This window comes from Polyodon spathula, chromosome 10, assembly GCF_017654505.1.
Source record: "Polyodon spathula isolate WHYD16114869_AA chromosome 10, ASM1765450v1, whole genome shotgun sequence".
Lineage (NCBI taxonomy): Eukaryota > Metazoa > Chordata > Actinopteri > Acipenseriformes > Polyodontidae > Polyodon > Polyodon spathula.
In genome coordinates, this window is record NC_054543.1 from 14811155 (window position 1) to 14836570 (window position 25416).

Here is a 25416-nt window from a genome sequence, read left to right on the forward strand (position 1 = left end):
TAAGTTCCCGTACACTGTGTCACATGTCACTCTGGATTCAAGTTCCCTTTATTAGGAGGATAACAAGTGGCATTTTGCCTTAATTCTATTGATTTTATATAAATAGGTTTCCATTTGTATTTATCATCATGTAAATAAACAAACTGCCAGGAGGGCTGTCCAATAGCCATTAAATCTGTTGCCTTCCTGAGGTGGATTTCTGGTTTCAAATCCATCTCATGCGCAACTGACTGAAAATCATTCAAGTGAGATTGCTAACCATGATACCAATGGGATAACTGATCTGACAGTGGGATCATCCTGAGATGCAGTTCCAAGCTATGCGTGACCTTGAGGACTGGTCTGGGCAGATAATAATGTAATACTCTTATCATTTATAAAGCAGACATTCATTATAGGAACCTAGAACAATGTATTATGTATTTAGCGTTTATGATAATTATTCCTCTTACACTGAGACCTCTTCCTGCATGAACAAATTTGGGATGCTGAAAGGGCAAAGCTAAACAAGCACCTTTCGGAGGTCAGAGAATTCAACGCAGTCCTGGAATTTGCAAACAAGATTTTTTTCCTGCTAATTGTGCTCTTCTAGCAGCACGAAAGCCCCAGAGGCAACCATAGAAGAGCTGGCTATGCATACAGACAATCTGTTTTAAATATCAAACCTGAGCCTCTTTAGTGTGAGGTCTGAACTGTCTCTTAGCTCTGCCACCTAACTGAACTGCTTTTTATCCCTTTAAACCAATAATAATATGAGGTCGCAACTGAAATTTAGTGTGAAGGCATTGCAGATCTTTCAGGGGCTGCGAAATCACAAGTTTTCTACTGAAATCTGCGAGTACTTGGAAGCAACCGCAAGTGCCTTTTTTATCGCAATACCAGAGTTATCATAGAGAAAAAGAGAACACATTTGCAATGGCTTTGATTTTACTTGCTCGTCGTCATTATGTAGGGAGCATTAGAATCTTCCCCTTTAGGGATCAAATCCCTAGTTGAGCTATACACCAAGAACTAATTGTGGTTACGGTACTATCCCTGCCTATATTCGAAATTACAAATCTATGTAATTGTTTGGAACATTAAAATTTAAGTCAAGAAATTCAGATTCTTTGGTCACTTTCTACAGCCACTGCAAGCGCTAACGTTTACAGTTTTAATGCAAGTGGCAGTTTCACCGGAGATGGTGGGGGATTCTACCACCCCCTAACAGTACCGTATCATTGCATAGCTAAAGTGTCCACGTGCTTCGTGTTTCACAGATCACGAACAGTACACTCAATTCCCTAGTACTGTCATGTAAGTTAATGGATCATGCCACACCTCAATACCGTCAGCCTGGATAAAAATGACGGTTTTTACTTGTGAACATGTCTGCAGTAAAAAGTTCATTCATTCTTGAAATGTTCAAGTAATCTCGGATGCCAAGACGAATGTGTTGTATGCTGTTACTCGGTACCCTGGCAACACACGATGGCTTCATCTGGGCGAACTCCAGCATAGCTGAAAAATTTGCCAGTGGTGAAATAAGTGATGGATGGCTCTTGGGAGACAGCGAGCGATCAACGGGGGAGCTTAAGTTAGGCATGTACAGCTCATATTTGAACCATGAGGACCGTCACTGCTTTTATTATAAATATACTGATGGTACGCATTTACACAAAAATTACAAAGTCTGCATTTTTTTATTGATCCGCATGCGTACCTGTGAACCCCTGTCTAAAAGGCTTGACCTGACCTGCCTGGCACTTGCAGCATCTGCAACCTCCAACACTGTGCTTCAAGTTCAGCATCTGCTTCCCTCAAACCCTGTAATCTTTCCTCTGCAACTTCAACATCCATTACAAAGAGCTATGTTGTGTAAAACACAACAAACCAGGATGATATTGCTAACCTTCTGAGGAGTGTACTGTAGTGTTCTGCCACAGACATCCAAACATCGTAATCAAATTTTGAGTATTCCAAATGTTTGCTCAATTACAGTACGAGCACATTTAGAGTGGTGTCAGTAGCCACAGATTCAATGGATACCCAGTTGTCCCCTGTCAACCATCCTGGCAGACTGTCATTGGAAGAAAACACAAAGGCAGCACTGCAGGGCAAAAGACGCGGCTTGCGCCGTTTATTTAAATAACAAAAATTAAATAAATATTTAAACAAAAACACTGCTCACAGAGCAAAAATAAAGGTTTTAACAAAAAACAAAAATCACAAACACAAAACACCAAACAAATGATCCAGGTCAGGCTGGGCAAATTGCCTTCACAGTTCCTAAATTATTTTTACTTTACTTTCAGTTTCATTTTGTTTCTTTCTCCTCTCTTTCTCTCGCTCCATTCTCTCCTCTGAACAATCCAGCCAGACTGCAGAGAGATTCAGGCTTCTATGCAGGTGACCATCTCCCAATTAGCAACAAATGAATCACTTAATTCAGGAGATGGCCACCTTCTGCACAAAGTTTTTTTTTTTTTTTTTTAATTACTACAGGCAGAGGATGAGAGACCGATCTTGCCTCTGCAAGAACACATTTAAATGAAGATCACAACAAAACAAAAACGTAAGGCTACGCAGTTACATTTACATAATAATAATAATAATAATAATAATAATAATAATAATACAAAACAAATATACTTTATAGGAGCCCTCTTCTCATGTACAGAGCTCCTAGCCCTGTTACAATCACATTACAAAGGATCACATTACAAAATATCACATTAATAAAGTGCACACTCTGGAAAAAGTGCAAGAATGGAACTTAGTGGAACTTAGTTCACAACCTACAGTGCACTCCGGTTATCTCATGTTCATTACTCCATAGATAATTGTTAGTTTATCTCAAACAGGTTAGGGAATAGCTTCCTTGTCTTTTAATACCTGCTTCACTACATTCACTTGAATGTGTGCCCTTTGGGTTCCCTTGCAATAATTCTAGCAATGTCACTTGCGTGTATTGTTTGAAGAGTAGTTTTGACTGTTAAATTTGACATTTATGGCTTTAAAAGACGCAAAGTGAGTTGGGGGAGGATCTGTTTAAATTACTGCACTTTGCAGCATCAAGCACTAATGGATTTTTTTTTTTTATTCATATCCGCTAAAATTTCAAGCATAATTGTTTCATAAATAAATTGCTCATTAATTCTCTCAAGATTGACATTTGTTTGGTTATTTAACTGCAATTGTACCCCCATTTTTCTAACCAATGGCCAATTTAACTGTATTATTATTATTATTATTATTATTATTATTATTATTATTATTATTATTATTATTATTATTATTTAATTATTAATTAATATCACATTACAAAATATCATATTACAGATAAGAGCAGTTGTAAAGAAGAATAAAATAAGTAGCAAAAAAGACCAAATTTTAATAAGAACAAAACAAAGACTACAATAAATAAAGCCTAACAGCAGTTAACTTATATTTAAAATATTTGCTCACACGAATAAAGTTCAGTATGAGCACGCAGTAAGTACGATAAATGGACGAGAATGATTTCAAATAAGAGCAAATATATGAATACGGATACCTATAAGAGTAAAATTAAATACAAGATACAAGAAGTAGTTATAATTAAGAGCAGCACTAGAATACAGGAAGGTATGGAGTAGTTCAGTGCAAGTAGAAGCTGATGGTACAATTGGGGGCCATATAGTCCAGTATAGTAGAGAGTTGTGAAGTTTACAGATGCTATCTGAACAGGTGTGCCTTGAGGAGGCGCTGGAAGGTGGCAGTCCTGTTATCTGTGTATAGGTCATTCCACCACTTAGGGGTAAAGATGGAGGAGTGGGCTCTGGAAGTGAGGGAATTGGGGGGGGGGGGGGGGGGGGGGAATACGGCTAATCTGCCAGTGGTGGAGAAGTAGAGAGAATGTAGGAAGAAAGGTCAAGACAGTGATAGGCAAGTGAAGAGTTTTGAATTGGATGCGAGTAGCTATCGGGAGTCAGTGCAGAGAGCAGAGCAGAGGTGTAGCATGGGAGAAATGAGGAAGGGAATACATAATATGTTTTTATAATACGTTTTTTTTTTTAAATGTTATTTCATGGTACCTTCTTTCATAGTATGCCTGATTATTGTATTTATGCACACAAACCTTTTGTGATACTGGGCTTTGTAACTACAGTAATTTAGGCTTTTATGAGTGTGAGTTATTTGTTCAATAGCCTAATTCCTTTTTGAAAAAAATATATGCGCATACACATTATGAACTTGACCAGGCTTTTAGTTTTATCAAAGCCAATACTGATCTGTGGTACATTGTTTGTCTCTGGTAATTTAACAGTTGGTCTGAATTAGACACAGTAAAGTGCAGCAAAAAGACTTGAAAGTAAGAAGGCTGTAATGTTTCACTACAGTATTCAGATTCCTTTGGAAGATTTTGTGTGGGAGACAGGGGATTTGTTCAGTAGTATAGCATGTTTAAATGTGGTTACATATTGTTCTATTTAGATTAGGTTGCAAATGCAATAGAAATCTTTGAGATTAGACTATGGTCTGATCACACGACCGAGCCAGCTTCCTTTTTTACACTTAGGAATTTGAGTGCTGTCAGCGAGCTATTGACCTATGGAGGTCAAAGGCCAGCCCTGCAGGTGTCCCCTTTTGAGCTCACTTGGTGCCTGGCCAGCAGGCTTAGCTGTAGCATGACGAAGAGAAAGTCTTGCCCCTCAACCTACGAGAGCACCAGTGCCAATGTTATGCTTCCTTCGGAATTCCAGTGAAGACCAGGCACTTCGCACAGCCGGAATGCAAACCTGTGCTGTATGACTCACCCTGCACATCATGCAGCTATGCCTTTACCAGGTGAGCCACTCAGGGTCCCCCAATTAAATTAAATTAATTATCTAAAGTAAACTATTTAAATATACAATATGTGTGACATTTCTATCCACTTTGTTATGTTATTCAGTGTTGTAGATAAATCTGTAAATGACTGGCTATTTTAATCCCAACCTAACCTTTACTTGACAGGGATGTTTAACAGAAAACTGTGAGGCTTGCACAAATGTATTTGTGCTTGAATGTCTGTAACATAATTAGAACTGAGATCTGCTAGATATACCTTTATTGACAATTTCATGCATGTCCAACATTGATCTTTGTCAGCTTGCCGTCAAGGAAAATCAAGCTATCTGTAGCATCAGTGCTGACTAATAAGATCACATAATTCAAAGTCACAGCAACATACACATGTATACTTTATAGATAGATACTTTAACTAGAAGAATATGTTAGCTATAAAAAGACAGAGGATTTGAGATGACCTGCAGCTGTAGTTCTATAATAAGAGTGCTTTAATTTTAACAAACACTCGACTCACTGTGCCACCACATGGTCAGACCTTTACCAGGTAAGCCACTCGGTGTGCTGAAAAAAACAAACAAACAAGATACCGATATCTATATTTATGGCACTATTTTGATCCACAGATTGGTCCCGAAATGATTTAAGTCCAGGTCTTAAACACTCACATATAACACAAAACACAAACACAAGTCCACAGTGCGTGATAAAGTGCTTATGGTGCAAATACAGTTATTTGTGAAACAGTGCAGTGTAGTCTGGGATTGTGCTGGCCTCTGGCGACAGCTCTGGATTGTGTTAGCCATCTAAATAATAATGAACAGTATATTTAATAAAGACAAAACAAACAAAACACTCACAATAATAGCATACATCTTTCCTTCCGGTTCAGCTTAACCATAACAAGGAACAGATCACTTAGCTATGCCCCCTTTTGTACCATCAATCACTACCCCTTGGTTAACTAGTGCAACCGCTTCTCCAATCTGCAACTGCCACGTCGTTTCCCTTCCGGGTCGATGATTTAGTGTATCGTAGCTCCACCCCCTTTCTAACTCTGGGAATGAATTGTCTGGCCATCCAGTCCAGGTCACTCTGTTCCCTTTACACAGCGCCCTCGCAGGTCAGGAGAGAGATTTATCACTAAGAATCACCTTCTCTGTCTCAGCATTACAGTAAATTATTAATCATGGGCTTCCAATCACAGTGAGATGGGCATGTTGGCCTGGAAAATGTCTTCTTACCATTAGGGACACTGTACTTATTTATTAGAACTGCCCTTGTGCCTGAAACATATGGTTGAGGTATGGAAATCATGATGTGTAGTAGAACAAAACTCAATAAACTGGTTGTACAGCACACTTCTGAATTATAAATGCCTTATTGACAGTCAACTTAAGAAGAAGTTCAGATATATTTATACATTTACATTTATCTATATAGTAAATCTTCTCATAAACCTTTGGTTTAAATATGCATGGAATGCAAATAACCCTTAAAATGTTAATCTTGCTTGTTAAAGGTTATGTCATGACTAAGCTGTATGTTAACAGATAATGACAGATGTCTGTATGGGGTGGCTGATAAGGAGTGAATGATCATTGTATTGATTTGCTTTAACAGTTTTAGTGGAGAGGGTTTACATAAAAAGACATTTAATTTATGGCAGGAACTGGCAGCATTTTATCTAAGCTGCACATGAGGGATATGTGAGAGATTACTTTGGATATATTTTACAACTGAGTTTAGTGGGGGTCAGAACTGAAATTCCCAGCACTAGGGTCAGAATTGAAATTGTAAACATAGAGGCTTTACAGTGACACTCTATTCCATTGGGTGTAACCCCACTTCACTAAGTAGTATTTAACCACAGGAGCAGTCATTCATTTTGCGATTAAGGGAGAGACATGTGAACTGCATGATGTTGTTTTAAATTGAATCCAGTTTTTAGAATGGATATTTCATTACAGCATGAAGTCATTCTAGTGTCAGCTTTCAAAGCTATTTGCTTTTAGTACTGATTCTTTTGCATACCTAAATGAATTATTTGTGAGGATTCTGTCTTTTTTTCAGAGATATTGCACTGAATGCACAGTTTGAAAGTTTTAGTTCAGAACAAGGAACTATAAATAGATAGGCTATCACTGTGAACAGCACAACAGATAGCTTACTGGTTGTACACCACCTAATCTCCTAATTTGTCAACTTTGTTTAAGTCACGGTCAGTAGAATTTTTTTCTAAAGTAAATAAATTAGATGAAATCAATGTTACTATAAATAAAGATCAAGTGCAAAATGTTCAGTTTCATGCTACAGAACATATTCAAGGTTTCAAATAGATGATCATCAGGTCTCCACAAGGGCAAGTAAAGAAGGACAACAATAATAAATAATAAATGTACTATATATACAGTGCCTTGCAAAAGTATTTAGACACCTGACCAATTCTCTCATATTACCGAATGACAAATGGTACATTGAAATTTCGTTCTGTTTGATATTTTATTTTTAAACACTGAAACTCAGAATCAATTATTGTAAGGTGACATTGCTTTTATGTTGGGAAATATTTTTAAGAAAAATATAAAACTGAAATATCTTGCTTGTATAAGTATTCAACCCCTGTGCTGTGGAAGCTCCCAGTTTGCACCGATGAAAGAAATTGCCCTAATGAGGACACAATTATCTTACCATTGGCCTCCACCTGTGGACCATTAAAGTTCCTGTCACATTTTCTGGATAAAATCCCCACTGTTGAAGGATCATTGGTAAGGCTGTGAATCTGAGGGAAAATGAAGACCAAAGAGCATTCTACAAAAATTAGAGATAAAGTAATACAAATGCATAGATTAGGGAAAGGGTACAAAATAATATCCAAGTGTTTGGATATCCCAGTGAGCACAGTTGCATCAGTAATCAGGAAGTGGAAGCTGCATCACACCACCCAGGCACTGCCAAGAAAAGGCCGTCCCTCAAAACTCAGTGCTCAAACAAGAAGGAGACTTGTGAGAGAAGCCACAGAGAGGCCAACAATCATTTTGAAGAAGCTACAGAGTTCAATGGCTGGGAGTGGAGTAATGGTGCACCAGTCAACCATATCAAGAGCTCTGCATAACACTGGCCTGTATGGGAGGGTGGCAAGAAAGAAGCCGTTACTCAAAAAGTACCATCTGAAAGCACGTCTGGAGTTTGACAGAAAGCATGAGAGTGACCCAGCTGCGAGGTGGGAAAAGGTTTTATGGTCAGATGAGACCAAGATAGAGCTTTTTGGCCAAAACTCAAATCGCTATGTGTGGCGCAAACCCAACACTGCCCATGCCTTAAGACACACCATCTCTACAGAGAAGTATGGTGGTGGCTGCTTCATGCTGTGGGGATGCTTCTCATCAGCAGGGACTGGGCATCTTGTTACAATTGAAGGAAGAATGGATGGAGAAAAAAACAGGAAAATACTACTGCAAGAGAATCTGCTTCAGTCTGCTAAAAAACTGAAGCTTGGGAGGAAATTCACCTTTCAGCAGGACAATGATCCCAAGCACAAGGCCAAAGCAACATTGGAGTGGCTCAAGAACAAAAAGGTGAATGTCCTATAGTGGCCCAGTCAAAGTCCTGATCTCAATCCCATTGAGAATCTGTGGCACTATTTGAAAATTGCGGTCCACAAGAGTCGTCCAACCAACCTGAACAACCTGGAGCAAATCTGCCATTAAGAATGGGCCAAAATCACTCTGACACTGTGTGCAAAGCTGGTACATACTTACCCCAAAAGACTTAAAGCTGTTATTGCAGCGAAAGGTGGCTCTACCAAATATTAATGTGTGGGGGTTGAATACTTATGCAAGCAAGATATTTCAGTTTTTTATGTTTCTTAAAAATATTTCCCAACATAAAACCAACGTCACCTTACAATAATTGATTTTGAGTTTAAGTGTTTTAAAATAAAATATCGAACAGAACAAAATTTCAATGTACCATTTGTAATTCAGTAATATGAGAGAATTGGTCAGCGGTCTGAATATTTTTTCAAGCCACTGTTTATATATCGATCAAACAAATGGTCAGCTTAGACAACAATATTAAGAAGATGGTTAGGAACCTATACTTAGCCTGTATCAAGCCTGTGTACAGTGGCTCTCAAAAGTATTCACCCCCCCTTGGACTTTTCCACATTTTATTGTGTTACAACATGGAATCAAAATGGATTTAATCAGGAGTTTTTGCCACTGATAAACACAGAAAAGTCAGTTATGTCAAAGTGAAAAATAAAATCTACAAATTGTTCTAAATTAATTACAAATACAAAACAGTAAATAATTGATTGCATAAGTATTCACCCCCTTGAGTCAATATTTGGTATGGGCACCTTTGGCAGCAATTACAGCCATGAGTCTCTACCAGCTTTGCACATCTGGACACTGCAATTTTTGCCCATTCTTCTTTGCAAAATTGCTCAAGTTGGATGGGGACCTTTGGTGAACAGCAATTTTCAACTCTTTCCACATATTCTCAATTGGATTGAGGTCCGGGCTTTGACTGGGCCACTCCAGAACATTGACCTTTTTGTTTTTAAGCCACTCCAGTGTGGCTTTGGCTGAATGTCTGGGGTCATTGTCCTGCTGGAAGATGAATCTTCTCCCAAGTCCCAGGTCTCTTATAGACTTCAGCAGCTTTTCCTCCAGGATCTCTCTATACTTTGCTGCCTTCATTTTGCCCTCTATTTTCGCAAGCTTTCCAGGCCCTGATGCAGAGATGCATCCCCATAGCATGATGCTGCCACTACCATGCTTCATGGTAGGGATGGTGTTCTCAGGATGATGTGTGGTGTTAGGCTTGTGCCAAACATAGCGCTTAGCGTTGAGGCCAAAAAGCTCTATTTTGGTCTCATCAGACCACAGAATCTTCTTCCATTTGGTCTCCCACATGCCTTCTGGCAAACTCTAGCCGAGATTTGATGTGAGTTTTTTTCAACAATGGCTTTCTTTTTGCCACTCTCCCTTAAAGGCCAGTTTTGTGAAGCATCCGGGATATTGTTGCCATATGCACAGTGTCTCCCAGTTCAGCCGTGGAAGACTGTAACTCCTTTAGAGTTGTCATAGGCCTCTTGGTGGCCTCCCTGACTAGTTCTCTTCTCGCCCGGACACTCAGTTTTTGAGGACGGCCTGTTCTAGACAGATTCACAGTTGTGCCATATTCTTTCCATTTCTTAATAATGGACTTTACTGTGCTCCAGGGTTATTCAATGCCTTGGAAATGTTCTGATATCCTACCCCTGATTGGTGCTTTTGAAGGACCTTATTCCGGATTTGCTTTGAATGTTCCTTCGTCTTCATGATGTAGTTTTTGTTAGGAAATGTACTAACCAACTGTGGGACCTCCCAGAGACAGGTGTATTTAACCTGAAATCATGTGAACCACATTAATTGCACATAGGTGGACTCCATTCACCTAATTATGTGACTTCTAAAGACAACTGGTTGCACCAGAGCTTATTTAGGTGTGTCATAGCAAAGGGGTTGAATACTTATGCAATCGATTATTTTCTGTTTTATATTTGTAATTAATTTAGAACAATTTGTAGATTTTATTTTTCACTTTGACATTATGGACTTTTTTTGTGTTGATCAGTGGCAAAAACTCCTAATTAAATCCATTTTGATTCCATGTTGTAACACAATAAAATGTGGAAAAGTCCAAGGGGGGGGTGAATACTTTTGAACACCACTGTATTTGGCAAACACCTTTATCCAAGGCTTTGTATGCCGTATGTTTACTCAATAAATGCTTACAGAAGTATGAAAGCACTTTGTGTAGCCTTGGACTCCTGTCTGTGTGAATACCTGCTGCTTGATTGCTGAAACTTGAGAGTCTGCTCTTTTATTTATCCTACTCATCAACATAAAGTTCCAGCAGGTGCAAGTTCTCCTCAAGGCATACCAAGTTTAAGATGAAACCCTGTCTTAAAAAGGTTACTCCTTTTTTACATTAACAGTTCTACAAATAAATGTATTTAGATACAGAAAACAAGTGGCAGAATTGAAAATATGGCGGCGCACAGGAGATAAAATACATTCAACTTTCGCCGCGCCGTGACGTAAACTACCAGCAACCAATCAAGGAAAAGTAGGAGGCTGCTTTGCGAGGAAGAAAAAAAAAAGGTAAATGTAGGAAAAGTGGCTTGTTATTTATTTATTTATATATCTTTAATATAAATAGCTGTATGTCTAGTTGCTTTACAATAACACCTCAATAACTGAATTTGTAATCAATTGGTACACTTGTTAACACTTTCAAATACCATAACTACTAGTGATAAACTGTGGTTCTGTTGAGTATATGGGGAAATAGGGACTGCAGCCGGTGTGGTAGGGTTGAGAGAGAGAGAGTGTGTGTGTGTGTGTGTGTGTGTGTGTGTGTGTGTGTGTGGGGGGGGGGGGGTCAGATAATAGCAACCCCTCACTTCTAAATATAACACTACACCACTGTGTGTGTATGTGTGTGTGTGTGTGTGTGTGTGTGTGTGTGTGTGTGTGTGTGTGTATATGTATATATATATTATATATATATATATATATATATATATATATATATATATATATATATATATACTGAGCATCAAAAGAAACTTATCACTTATGTCTGGATAAAATTCACTAGATGTGATTGAAAGATTACAAATTCTATTTTAGAGCAGGTGCAGTGTTTTATTGTGTTTACTTTTTATTGTGCTGATTAACAATTGACATCACCATGATGCTGCAAAATGATCGTCGATCTTGGGCAGGTGTTGTGACTCTTGGTCTCCCAGTTCATGGCCTGTCATTCACAGAGTGTATCTGGTTATACTGTCTCACCAGATTTGAAATTGCTGGCTGTGAGCACCCAAGACAGCGAGCCACAATACATTGCCCTAGTCCAGCGTCCAACATGTCGATTGCATGAAGGCACTGCTCTCTTAACAGACGTGGCATATTGTTTTTTTTTCTGTGATTTTCTTTACTGCTTTTATTCAAGCTTGCAATTCAACAGCTGAAATCACTCCATATCCAGTGTCCAATCAACTGTCTCACTAATTAGGTGATTAAGTGCATATGCTTCAGTCATAGTCACTCAAGCGTGTCGTGGTCAAGTATGAATGCTCGAGTGATTAAAAACTAAGAAGGCATAAAAGAGTGTTAGAGTACATTGAACCCTTGTAAATTTAAACATTACTTCTTGTTCCTCACTTCTTTGAGAGAAGCTGTTACTAATACTACTACTGTAACTAGTACTACTATATATACACTGAGTGTACAAAACATTAGGAACACCTGCTCTTTCCATGAAATAGACTGACACAATTGAGACATGGACTGTGTATATGTGCCACTCGATTTTCAAGATGTGGTATCCGAAGCCCAATCAACAAGTACAGAGAAACATCATCTGTAATTGACAAGCCCAAAACTGGAAGACCCAAAAAGGAAGAGCAATACTTGAAGATAATATCCTTAAGGAATAGAAATACAAGCATTGAATTGATAACAGAACTAGCAGAAGGCACAGGTATCATTGTCCATCATAGTATGAAGGTCACTCCTGAAATCAGGTCTTAACAGATTTGTTGCAGTAAGAATACCGCTGTTAAGAAAAGGGAACAAGACTAAAAGGTAAAATATGCATAAGAACACAGAAATTGGACTACTGAACAGTGGTCAAATGTGCTTTGGACTGCTGATAGACAAATACAGTAAAAAATGCAATAAAACATTTGACCAAGCAAATAAATAATGATATCTTACCTTAGCTTGTTTTAGTAAAAGGCATAGTTTCTCAGAAAGTCACATTTCCATTCCCTGTAGAAGACAATGCATAAACATTATTGATCCTACTTAAATTTGGTTTATTTTTTAGCTATAACCACCTACTAATTTATATATAATAATGGTCACATTGATGTTTAAGTGTAACTGAAATTTCCCTATAAAACCCGATTCTTAATTCTATGATTACAGGATACTACTGACGACAGTACTATACTGTAATCCCTATTGTGACGACAGTCATATACTGTAATCCCTATTGTGATGACAGTACTATCCTGTAATCCCTATTATGATGATAGCTCACACTGATATTTCTGATTACAGGCATGATCTGACGTAAATGGAATTAACATTTTTAAAAAACTTAAAAAAATTATCTGACAGTTTCAAAGTGCTTTGAAAGTTCAAGTAGACAATATATATCCTCTCTTAAAAGGCAGAACTTTGACGCATAATACAGCAAAATACCAACGCTATAAGGAAAACCATCTCCGAGATCAGTGAAATGCGCTCAGTAGAAGCAATCCCACAGAAAGAAAATAACGATAACGATGCAGTCTCTGTTGCAGCACCACCAAAAGGCCATTCACACAAAATTACAGCCTCGGGAGCATTTTTGGGCATAACTGCATTTTTAACAACTCAAAAGTCTGCATGAAATTTGATGAGTCTGATGTTAGCCAAAAGAAAAAGCCAAGATACTAAATGACAGTGCCAAATTATTATTAAAAATAAATAAATAAATAAAAAAATAGTTTGTGATTTTTAGTAAAAAAAGATTTGTATAATTGTATCTGTGTGTGTGTTTCTTGTTTCTTTTTGTGCTGGTATTATAGAAAATAAAGTACAAGCTACTGTACAGACATAATCAGACAGTACAAAACCACCTCGGAGTTCCCTGACATCTCAAGAGGACTGCGGCCTTGTCCTTTGTGATCTCGGAATCTCGGATCACAGAACTCCTTGGTGGCTTTTTACTATCTGATTACATACAACAGCTTGTACTTCATTCTCTATATAAAATACAGGTTAACCCTTTAATGTCCAGCATGTATTCTCAACAGCATATGTTAACCATAGAAGTGGGTGTTCTCAATACATAGTGGGTGTAAATATTGTTCTCAGTACACGCCTTGAAGTGTGGTTGGGCCTTAAAACTGTAAAATGATACTGATACTAACAACACCAAAAATATATAATATATATATATATAATATATATATATATATATATATATATATATATATATATATATAAAATAAAGCAAGGGTTTCCATTGTGTCTCTGAATTGTCAGAACTGCTCAATGTACCGGGCATAAATACCAGCCATCTATCTGCATGGTCTACTCTAGTGTAATAGAAGATGATAGGATACATGTGCATTTTTTATGGAAAGATGGTCAAAGGAAAATACAACCCTAGTATATATGGGCACGGAAGGATTTGTCAGAACTGCTGATCTTGAAATCTTTGTTTCTAAGCTCTGCTTTCTTTTACCACAGCTGATCAACTTTATTTGGCATGATTCTCAAGAGAAAGTCTGCAGTCACTGACTGTCCTCAGAAGAGAATCAGTCTGGGTCTTCATCTGTGCATTTGTCTGGATATTTAAGGATGAATTAAATTCATCTGGGACAAGGGCAGGATTTGATATAAGGGCTGAATTATGTAGATTTTCATGTTGCTCTGAATTTCAGATTTCAAGAGCTATTTCACACACAGTATACCCTGGGATGACACTAAAATCCTGCATGTAAGTCTTTCTCTCTCGCTCTCTCGCTCTCTCTCTCTCTCTCTCTCTCTCTGTATATATATATATATATATATATATATATATATATATATATATATATATATATACACACACACACACACACACACACACACACACACACACACACACACACACACAGTGGCTTGCAAAAGTATTCAGACCCCTGACCAATTCTCTCATATTACTGAAATACACATGGTACATTGAAATTTCGTTCTGTTTGATATTTTATTTTAAAACACTTAAACTCAAAATCAATTATTGTAAGGTGACATTGGTTTTATGTTGGGAAATATTTTTAAGAAAAATAAAAAACTGAAATATCTTGCTTGCATAAGTATTCAACCCCCACACATTAATATTTGGTAGAGCCACCTTTCGCTGCAATAACAGCTTTAAGTCTTTTGGGGTAAGTATGCACCAGCTTTGCACATAGTGTCGGAGTGATTTTGGCCCATTCTTCTTGGCAGATTTGCTCCAGGTTATTCCGGTTGGTTGGACGACACTTGTGGACCGCAATTTTCAAATAATGCCACAGATTCTCAATGGGATTGAGATCAGGACTTTGACTGGGCCACTGTAAGACATTCAACTTTTTGTTCTTGAGCCACTCCAATGTTGCTTTGGCCTTGCGCTTGGGATCATTGTCCTGTTGAAAGGTGAAATTCCTCCCAAGCTTCAGTTTTTTAGTGGACTGAAGTAGTATTTTCCTGTATTTTGCTCCATCCATTCTTCCTTCAATTGTAACAAGATGCCCAGTCCCTGATGATGAGAAGCATCCCCACAGCATGATGCTGCCACCACCATACTTCACTGTAGGGATGGTGTGTCTTGAGGCATGGGCAGTGTTAGGTTTGCGCCACACATAGCGATTTGAGTTTTGGCCAAAAAGCTCTATCTTGGTCTCATCTGACCACAAAACCTTTTCCCACCTCGCAGCTGGGTCATTCTCATGCTTTCTGACAAACTCCAGACGTGCTTTCAGGTGGTATTTTTTGAGTAACGGCTTCTTTCTTGCCACCTTCCCATACAGGCCAGTGTTATGCAGAGCTCTTGATATGGTTGACTGGTGCACCATTACTCCACTCCCAGCCATTGAACTCTGTAGCTCCTTCAAGCTGATGCAACTGTGCTCACTGGGATATCCAAACACTTGGATATTATTTTGTACCCTTTCCCTAATCTATGCATTTGTATTACTTTATCTCTAACTTCTGTAGAATGCTCTTTGGTCTTCATTTTCCTTCAGATTCACAGCCTTACCAATGATCCTTCAACAGTGGGGATTTTATCCAGAAAATGTGACAGCACCTTTAATGGTTCACAGGTGGAGGCCAATGGTAAGGTAATTGTGTCCTCATTTGGGCAATTTCTTTTATCGGTGCAAACTGGGAGCTTCCACAGCACAAGGGTTGAATGGGGTTGCAAGCAAGATATTTCAGATTTTTATTTTTCTTAAAAATATTTCCCAACATAAAAGCAATGTCACCTTTCAATAATTAATTTCAGTGTTTAAAAATAAAATATCAAACAGAACGAAATTTCAATGTACCATTTGTAATTCGGTAATATGAGAGGATTGGTCAGGGATCTGAATACTTTTGCCCAGGCTTGAAAACGTTCCGTGACATACACATATATATTATCATTAATACATATTGTGTGCGTATAAGATTTATATATATAGAATATTATATATATATAATTCCGAGTACTCACCCGGACTTATGAAACATGAAAAAAATGGATTGATTTTTTTTTCAGCCAAACAGAGTTCTTGGTTTGTCCAGGCCATTGGATATGATCACAGGAAAAGCAAATACCTTGCAAATTTACCATGGCACTCTTACTATGGGAGCTGAGTCTTTTTAAAATACAGACACGTTGATTTAATGACCAAAATCAGCTTGAAAGCAAATTACATTCTCTGAACTCTTAGTAACATGCTTGTTGGAGCAAAACAAACCTAACGTCACTGAAAAGCCAACACATGTTTGGTAGTACAGTAATCAAAGCAGCTGACACCTTTTTACTTCAACAATGTGGGACTGAGCAAGAAAATCTGAACTCTTTTGGATACAATAATGACCATAACTTTACAACAGATACAACAATTTTTAACACAAAATAATAAAAACCAAAATGGAACCCGAACCTGTTTATTAGTTAATTGTGTTTAATATATATTCTTATAACACATAATATACATTATTTATATAATACAATATGTTAGTGGTTGTGGGCTGGCTGCCAAGTGTTATTGGGTTCATCTGAGAGGTCAGCGAGTCACATTCAAAAGGTCTGGAGAGTCACATTTGGCACCCAGACCTGTATCTGGACACCCCTGACTTAAATCTTTGCTTGCAATGGACTAGGACAAGTGCAAGAGAAATCAATATTGTAACTGTCAATTGATATTCCAAAACATTATTTTAGTTCTCACACAACGTTAGTAATAGTACATTATGTATATGGTTAGGGCTGTGTCCGAAGGTTCGTTCGTCTAGGGGGTACCTATAGCAGTTGTAGTGCTTTGGTAAAATATGTAGTGCTGTTTGGGATTTTTTTGTTAAATGTCCAGTTGGCCAAAAAAAAAGTTGAATGTAAACTGTGTAAGCAACTTTTTATATATCATGGGGGCACAACCAATCTTTTGTTTTGTTTTGTTTTGGAAAGGAATTGACAGACTCTGTAATTGCTGATACAAAGCAGAAGTCCTGTCAATTCTTCTAAATAACACGGGCTAAGACCATGCTAAAAGAACAAAACCCATTTTTATTACTTAGTTCTCTAGACTCCCAGTGTCTGCCCTCCCTACTTGTTCCTACTCTAGTCATCTCTGGCTAACACTCGTAGGCCTTAGTTGAAGTGACACTCTGTCGTCACTCCATCGATCTCACTAACCACTCTGCTCTCTGATGCAATTCCCCCTATTATAGCAACCAGACAAGACCCACCCCCCGACCCACTCTCTCACCATCCTCCATAGCACATCACTCTCACTGACTGCTTGGCAACAGCAGGAGCTGCACCACTCTTCTCCAGGGGGGATCCAACTAAGCTGCCATTAACTCCCTTTTTTTATTTATCTAAATGATAAAATCATGATTACTGTTCAATATAACATTTTTAAACTACATGTGGATGCTTTATTCCATTTATATGGATTACCTGTAATATAATAGGATTTTCAATCAAATATAAACAAGTAGCTGTAATGACATCACTAGTAAATTATGCAAATTAGTAACATCAATGGTTCAAACCTTCCTTCGTTAATGTATTCCGAACCTTCAAAGGTCAAAATTTACCCTTCATTCTGCTCTATATACAGTATGTTGCATACTGGTAATAATTTGTGGAAATATTTCAAATAGGATCTAGCATAATAAATTAATGTGGATGCAAATTAATGTAGGTTATGGGAAAAAAACAGCATTTTTAAACCCAATCCTTAACATTCATCTGCACAGAATACATAAAATGTGTAAAAGCAAGGGGGTGGAAAGTACTGCATCTTTCAAAAGGTGATTCAATTTAAGATTAGTGATAGTTCAACACCAGGCAGAAGGATATCTGCAAATGCAAATGCATGGAGATGCAGATGGATCACATTAGTTTACTGAAAAGCTACGTCTTAGTTGGTGCTTATCTTGGCGAGAGCCGAGTTCAAATCAGCATGAAGTTTTAACATCTACTCTCATGTAATGGAAATCTAAGTTGAGAAAGCAAAACTAACCAAAAAAAAAAAAAGAAAAACCACAATACAGGAAAACTTAACCACCACTGTATCCCAATCAAGCCTGAACACTGGAATGTTGGATTTGCCCATTGAAACAGCAGAAACTCTCCTCCCGGGGATGTTTGTGATGCCATTTTCTTGGCCACTGATATATGCATAAAGGTTAGCTTAGCACCACCCATACATGTAGGATACAATAACTTACTGGAAGAGATTTCTACAGATGTTACAAGAAAAGTCAGAAAGACCACAGCCTTGTTGAATCAGGCCTTGATATTCCGAATGATTTAACCTGCTACAACACAGAGGTTATCTTTTGGATCTGCTGCTGGAGCAACTGTCATGGAGGTGTGGGATTATCAGAGATTTAGGAGAATATCAAGGCTCTTCTCTTTCCTGTTTTGAAATGCCTTGAAATACTTGAGTCAATCCATATCAACATCTTTAACTCTTTGCTTTCTCTTCCATACAATACTCACTTAGCTGATCTTGTGGTGTTAACAGCAATAATCATGGTTGTTTCATAAAATGGTGATGTACATAATATTATAGTATATCTAAATGCTATTTCCGTTATTGTTATTTTAATTCTGAGGAAAGCTGTATAATAGAAACAGCTTATTGAGAATGATCAAACCTGTAGGGTTCTTGTTGAGGATGGATGTTTTCTGTATAGTTTGTACAACAGCTTTCCTCAACTTTATGAGATAGGCTTGAGAAAGACTTGCCTGGAAAGCAAAAGTGTAAGAGTCTTCCTGTGGGCCATCATTTTAGAAATAAGGAAATATTCCTCCATTTTGAAAAATGAAATGGATATTATTGATGTGTTAATTTTACTTATTCATAATCATAAACAACACAGATGTTACAATTAATCTGGTTCAGAGCAGAATGGTCATTATCTTAGTGTAGTTGCCCTCTAAAAGTTAAAAGGAATCTTGAAACTTGCTTTTAACAGTTCAAAATACAACCTGCTGTAAACAACACTAAAGTTCACTTCAATTGAACTAAATGGGAGTGAATCTAAATACACCTACTACTTAAATCATGCATAGGACCCTCCCCCTGCTATGTTCTTTTTTTTAATGACAAAAAACAATCAGGTAACAACTGATCAACCCACCCTCAATATTGTGTGCAAAGGAATGTCCACACAATGTTTCATCATTCTCAATAGAAGAATATGTAAGAGTGACGTACATACCTGACATACGGTACATAATTAATTAATATTCCTGCTGCTGTTGCAGTTACATCTCTTTGGGGGATTAGAAAAATGAACAGACACCAGTAATGATCCTGTCAGAATCCATAACAACCAGTTCTATATTTCAACAGAAGCACCTACAACATTATTTATTTATATATTTTGTTCACTAACAAGTCTGTAGATTCTTCTCTTTGGAAGCATCTAACATAATGAATGCAAACCACTACATATGGAAGCAAACCAACACATACGAAAGCAAACCACTGCATGTTTCAGCAAACCAATACATGCCCCAGCAAACCAAATCATGTGCAAACAAAATTCAATATATGCACCAGTATTTCAATACAGTTGAGGATACAATGAATGATTTTTTTCCTGAACGGCGCCTCATAGAGGAGGGTACACTATGCATTTACGATACTTTACCATGGTTTGCTGTGCTTTTTAACACTTTCAAAAAGCAACTTCACAGAAACACTGCACTAGGAAAATAAGTAATTAGTACTGAAAAAAAAATGTCTGTAGATATGCATTTTATTAGAATCCTGTAGATTATTTTAGTGGTCTTCAGTTTTGATTGGAGTTATTTTCCTGGAACTGTGTACAGGTCTGCCATGTTAAATGAATTTGATTTACCGTACATTTTCGGGCAATCTTTATTTTTTAATTCAATAAATAAAGATCTTATTTTCAATATATCATATTTTTTTTCAATATAATTTACCTTTAATTGTTTTCTTTTTTTTTTTTAAACCGCTCTAAGGATGCATTTGGAAGCGTTTTGAAATATTTAATCAGAGTCTTTAAGAAAGAGACCTTTATTTTATCAGAAGAAGTTGTGTAAAGGGCATGACAGTGCAACTTGATATTTCTGGAATGATCCATCAACCGGCATCAGCCTTTTCCTAGCTAATTTCTGTCTTGGCACTGATTCAGCTCCCACTGCTTGTAAACATCAATAGCATTCTATAGACATTAAAACTTTTAAAGCTGAATCCCCCTGCTGCCTGTATAAATACCACACACTATTAGACCTATACAGGCAACCTAAAGCTGATTGGGTCAGAGGTCTTAAGGGATGATCACACCATTTATTTGTAGTATATGAATGTACATTAGCAGCAAAAGACATGTGAATGGTGATACTGTAAAATAATTAGATACCAGCTTTTTAAACTGTCACAATCAAATTGGCCAATGAGCGTGCTGGTTAGGGGTGCCAAGCATCTTAGGCAGTGCGTGAGTCTTCCGTTTGGGGAGGTTAGTATTCCACACTTTTCCCTCTGCATTTATTGAACCCAACAATGTATAGTAAGATACACACACACACACACACACACACACACACACACACACACACACACACACACACACACACACACACACACATATATATATTGATGTGGATTTTTTATTAATATTACTCTGTTACCAGCGAGTCTGAATACAATGAATGTTTCATTCATTGTGTTGAGTTTGAAAAATAGTCAGACTGATGGACACAAATAAAAGCTGTAAACCGGATTCACTCTCTTTTTGAGAACTTGTATAAAACAGACCTCGAAACCACTCAGGGATGCTGCGTATATACTGTATATTTGTTTTTTTTTTGTACTTTAAAACATGTTATGCCTATTTAAGCAGATTAGAAAAACAGTAAGGATAACAAGCTGCACTGTTTTTTTTTAAAAAACCTTTGAATCCGTTAATCTGTTCTGCAGTTCTACAGTACCTACACCACTTTCAAACACCATTTCCATCACTTCCCATCAATTTAAATCAGTTATTAATACTGAATATTAAGCTTCTAAACACACACTTACTATCATACTTATAATCAAGCGGCATTCAATTTATTTCATAAGGTAAATTTGCAAAAAAAAAAAAAAGCACTCTTATCGTAAACTTTTGAGTATCTATATAGCGCTCAGATCAGTGGGAAGAATGGATGTTAAACCAGCCAAGAATTGCCTCCTCGAATGACATTGAAATGCAACTAAATCTTGTATTTTGGATTTAATACTGCAGCAAGACCATCATAGCCTTGTGTATCTGAAAACTGTCTTTGGTAAGCAAAACCATTCATTTTCATCAGAATTTTAAAAAAACGTTTTCATATTTAGAGCAAAGTAAGCAGGCAGATGCAGGTTTTCTGCTTTACTTGCAGACACTTTTTCAGTTTTCAGTGCTTTTACTGAAAATGGAGTGAAGGACTGGAAAAATTGAAAGAACTTCAGAAACATTCATAATCTGGCACCACAGTGTTCTGAAAGGTGACATTTGTTCAAACAGTCGAAGGAAGTACTCTGACTGTAGCGTCACATAGAGTTCTCACAAAACGTGATGCGTTAAAACAGACAGTATGCTGCGAAAGTATTTTGCCACAAGATAAAATCAGATTTGGATCAAGCTATTTGTACAGATAACAGCAATTAGAATAAATGTAGACATTGTAAAGAGGATGTTCCAGGCAAGGGAATGAGCGAAAAGGAGTCAGAGTTTTCGTCAGCTGCCTCCTGCAGTGGTATGGGGGGGGGCTCAGATTGACGGGAAGAATTGAAGTTAAACCAGTCAAGCATTGTCTCCTCCAATGACACTGAAATGCACCTAAATCCTGCACCTAAAAACATATATATTTTTTAATCTTTTCTCACAAATATTTAAACATTTTCTTGTGAGGTTTTGGGCAATTTATTTTGGGGAGGCTTAGCCTCCCCAAGCCTTTTATATGCGCCGCCAATCCCAAGCATAAATATCACTTGTGTTGGGTTAACAAAACGTTATTTTCATAAATTGTCTTTTAAAATGCAACATTTGTGACTTCCCATTTTGTTGCTTTGGGTATCCAGCTATTGTTTACTTAGTAGGAAAAAAACATAAAAACTCTCATCCTTCAGGGTGAATGTCTGTATGGGCAAGATAATGAAGAATTATGGGGCACGTGAACCTGAAACCCATTTGCCTTGTAGTTAATTATCTGTCAAGGACTATGAGAGCTGTAACTATAAAAAAAAAAAAAAAAAAAAAAAAAAAAAATCTACAGCATTCTTAATGGCGTATGAATTTGGCTCGCTCCAGTGGTTATTAAAGACAAGGGTGTTGCCTTGGTAATATCTCAGATTTAATGCAGCCTAAAAAAGGGAGATCTTGCAAATACAGCAAAGCAAATAAACTAGCATGTTGTAGATCAACCAGAAATAATTGTACAACAATTCTAGTACAATATGTTTTTTTTTTAATATACAAGCCAAAAAAGGTCACAAATAAGTGGAATACTGTGGAAGATGGAAACTGCTTTTCTATTGACAGCATCTGTTGTATGCATTTTTGCAGCATATAATCATACCAAGTCTCAGCAACATATTACCATCATTGTCTGCTACAAAATTGAGTTGATTAATTACATTGAAAAATAATACAATTTTCATTGGTTTGTTTGCTGGAATGAAAATCTCTAGTAAACCTGTAGTATAGTAGTATAGGGAACAGTCCAGGTGTGTGTATGTTTATTTGTAGTAGTACTAGTAACAGCTTCTCTCAAAGAAGGGAGGAACAACAAGGAATGTTTACATTTAAAATCTACAGAATTCAGCCCTTATATCAAATCCTGCCCTTGTCCCAGATGAATTTAATTCATCCTTAAATATCCAGACAAATGCACAGATGAAGACCCAGACTGATTCTCTTCTGAGGACAGTCAGTGACTGCAGACTTTCTCTTGAGAATCATGCCAAATAAAGTTGATCAGCTGTGGTAAAAGAAAGCAGAGCTTAGAAACAAAGATTTCAAGATCAGCAGTTCTGACAAATCCTTCCGTGCCCATATATACTAGGGTTGTATTTTCCTTTAGACCATCTTTACATAAAATATGCACATGTATCCTATCATCTTCTATTACACTAGAGTAGACCATGCAGATATATGGCTGGTATTTATGCCCGGTACATTGAGCAATTCTGACAATTCAGGGACACAATGGAAACCCTGCTTTATAATAAGATGTCAGACTTAGTTACTTCTCAGAAGGTATTTACACCTTTCAAGTCTCTTTATCATACCATATTATTGGGTTGTGTGATTAATGCTTGCTTGAAGAAGCTCTGTTACATGTATCTACTTGAGTATCTGAACTACATATAATATATATATATATATATATATATATATATATATATATATATATATATATATATATATATATAGAATATATATATATCTATAGAGATATACATTAGCATAAAAGTAATATCTATCTTGTGCAATAGAGGTATAACGTTATCCCAATGGTTTCATTATTGGAACACTGCAACGTTCAAGAAAAGTAAAACATCTGAGTTGCAATTAGGGTTACCACCTGGCCCCATAATTCCGGAACACTTTGGGACGGGACAAGGTTTTTAAGTTGTCCTTAAACTGAAAGCAATAAACACGTGAATTGAGCACTAAGCACTTGCTTAATTTATACTGATTCTTAATTATCCGAGTCATTGTGATAATACAAATCTTACAAAATAAAAAAGCATCTTGAATAAACATGTGTGTAGGTTTAGTCAAGATATTTATTTTTATTTTGTACGAAATGATATTTCAGTTCTCAATATTTAAAAGATGCTATTTATATCCTATTAATTAGTAATATATAGCCCTGATTTACGTTGACTCTCCCAATTAAATAACAACACTGATCCAGTGTTCACGCTGTCTGGTGCCAGGAATAGTGAACAGCTGCTCAGTATTAATGATTTCAGTGGGAGAAGGTGATATACTATTAGAAACTATAAAGAAATATATATATAGTATCTATATATATATATATATATATATATATATATATATATATATATATATATATATATATATATATATATATATATATATATTATATTATATATATAATATATAATATTATTAATAAAATAAATAAATATTGATGATGTACTTATTTATTTATTTCATTTGTTAAAAGCTATTATTGTATTGTCATGCTGCCTCAAGATAATTAATCACCAGAATCAATTTAGCAAAGGTTTAGGGCTCAATTCACATGTTGATTTCCTTCAGTTTAAAGGAAACTTCAAAATCCTGTTCTGTCTCACAGTGTTCAGGAATTATGGGGCCAGGTGGCAACCCTAGTTGTAATGCAGGAGCTGTATGATTATTATTTAAGTTTCTTAAATGCATTTCTGTTTTGGTTGTATGAACGGTATTTTGGCTAATAAGAGCACAGGATTAGGGATGGGATGGTATAAAATTTGTATGGTATGACAACCGTTAAACAAAATACTGTGGTAACTTTACTACCATGGTATACAGTACATCAAGCAAGTTATAAAATAAAAGCTTAAATAAAGGAAGACTAATGTAAATCACTTAAATTACTGTAATTCACACAAATAAAACCAACAAATCACACTTCCTTTCATGGAGTGATTTAAACATTTGGTATTTAGTATTTTACTATGCCAAATAACTTGGTACGTTACAACAGTATTAAGTTCTATTGGCTCAAAATTTTAAAATTGCAAACTTAAAAAATTTAAAAATAAATACATGTATTTACATGAAAACAAATTACTACCTTTTTATGGATGAAAAAAAACTAGCCATGAATAACGAATTTTGTGTTTTGTATATGGTGTTCAATACAAATGCTCGTCTTTACACAAATACAAATAAAAGTTGCTTTTTTTTTTTCAGCATATCGTTTATACATATCGTTTTATACATATCGTTATATTATATATATATATATATATATATATATATATTATATATATATATATATATATATATATATATATATATATATAAAACGTGTTATTGAATTCATAGCTACACGTCACGTCATTGCAAAAGTAAGCTTCCAATGATTATTACACATGTGGAGTTTGTAAAAAAAAAAAAAAAAAAAACTTATCTAAGAAAATTGGAATACTGTTATGACTTGTTTAAACCAAACAACGTTGTAGGCTATCCTGCTGCAGTCGTGGGTCTGTGCTAATTTTAATCGATACACTGTCGTGTTCTTACAGCGCAGATTTCTGCAGTTTTGCACAGAACCACGGAGATGCAGACG

General features: G+C 36.5%; 1 protein-coding gene across 5 annotated transcripts in view; it reads right to left on the reverse strand.

Moving 5' to 3' along the window:
* The window catches only part of LOC121322044 (protocadherin-15-like), a 334822-nt gene that overhangs the window by 226869 nt on the left and 82537 nt on the right, over positions 1-25416 (reverse strand). For all 5 annotated transcript variants that reach the window (XM_041261506.1, XM_041261501.1, XM_041261503.1 and 2 more), the window contains exon 3: positions 12588-12641. The gene's annotated coding sequence lies outside the window, so the exon portion shown is untranslated. The remainder of the gene's footprint in view (positions 1-12587; positions 12642-25416) is intronic.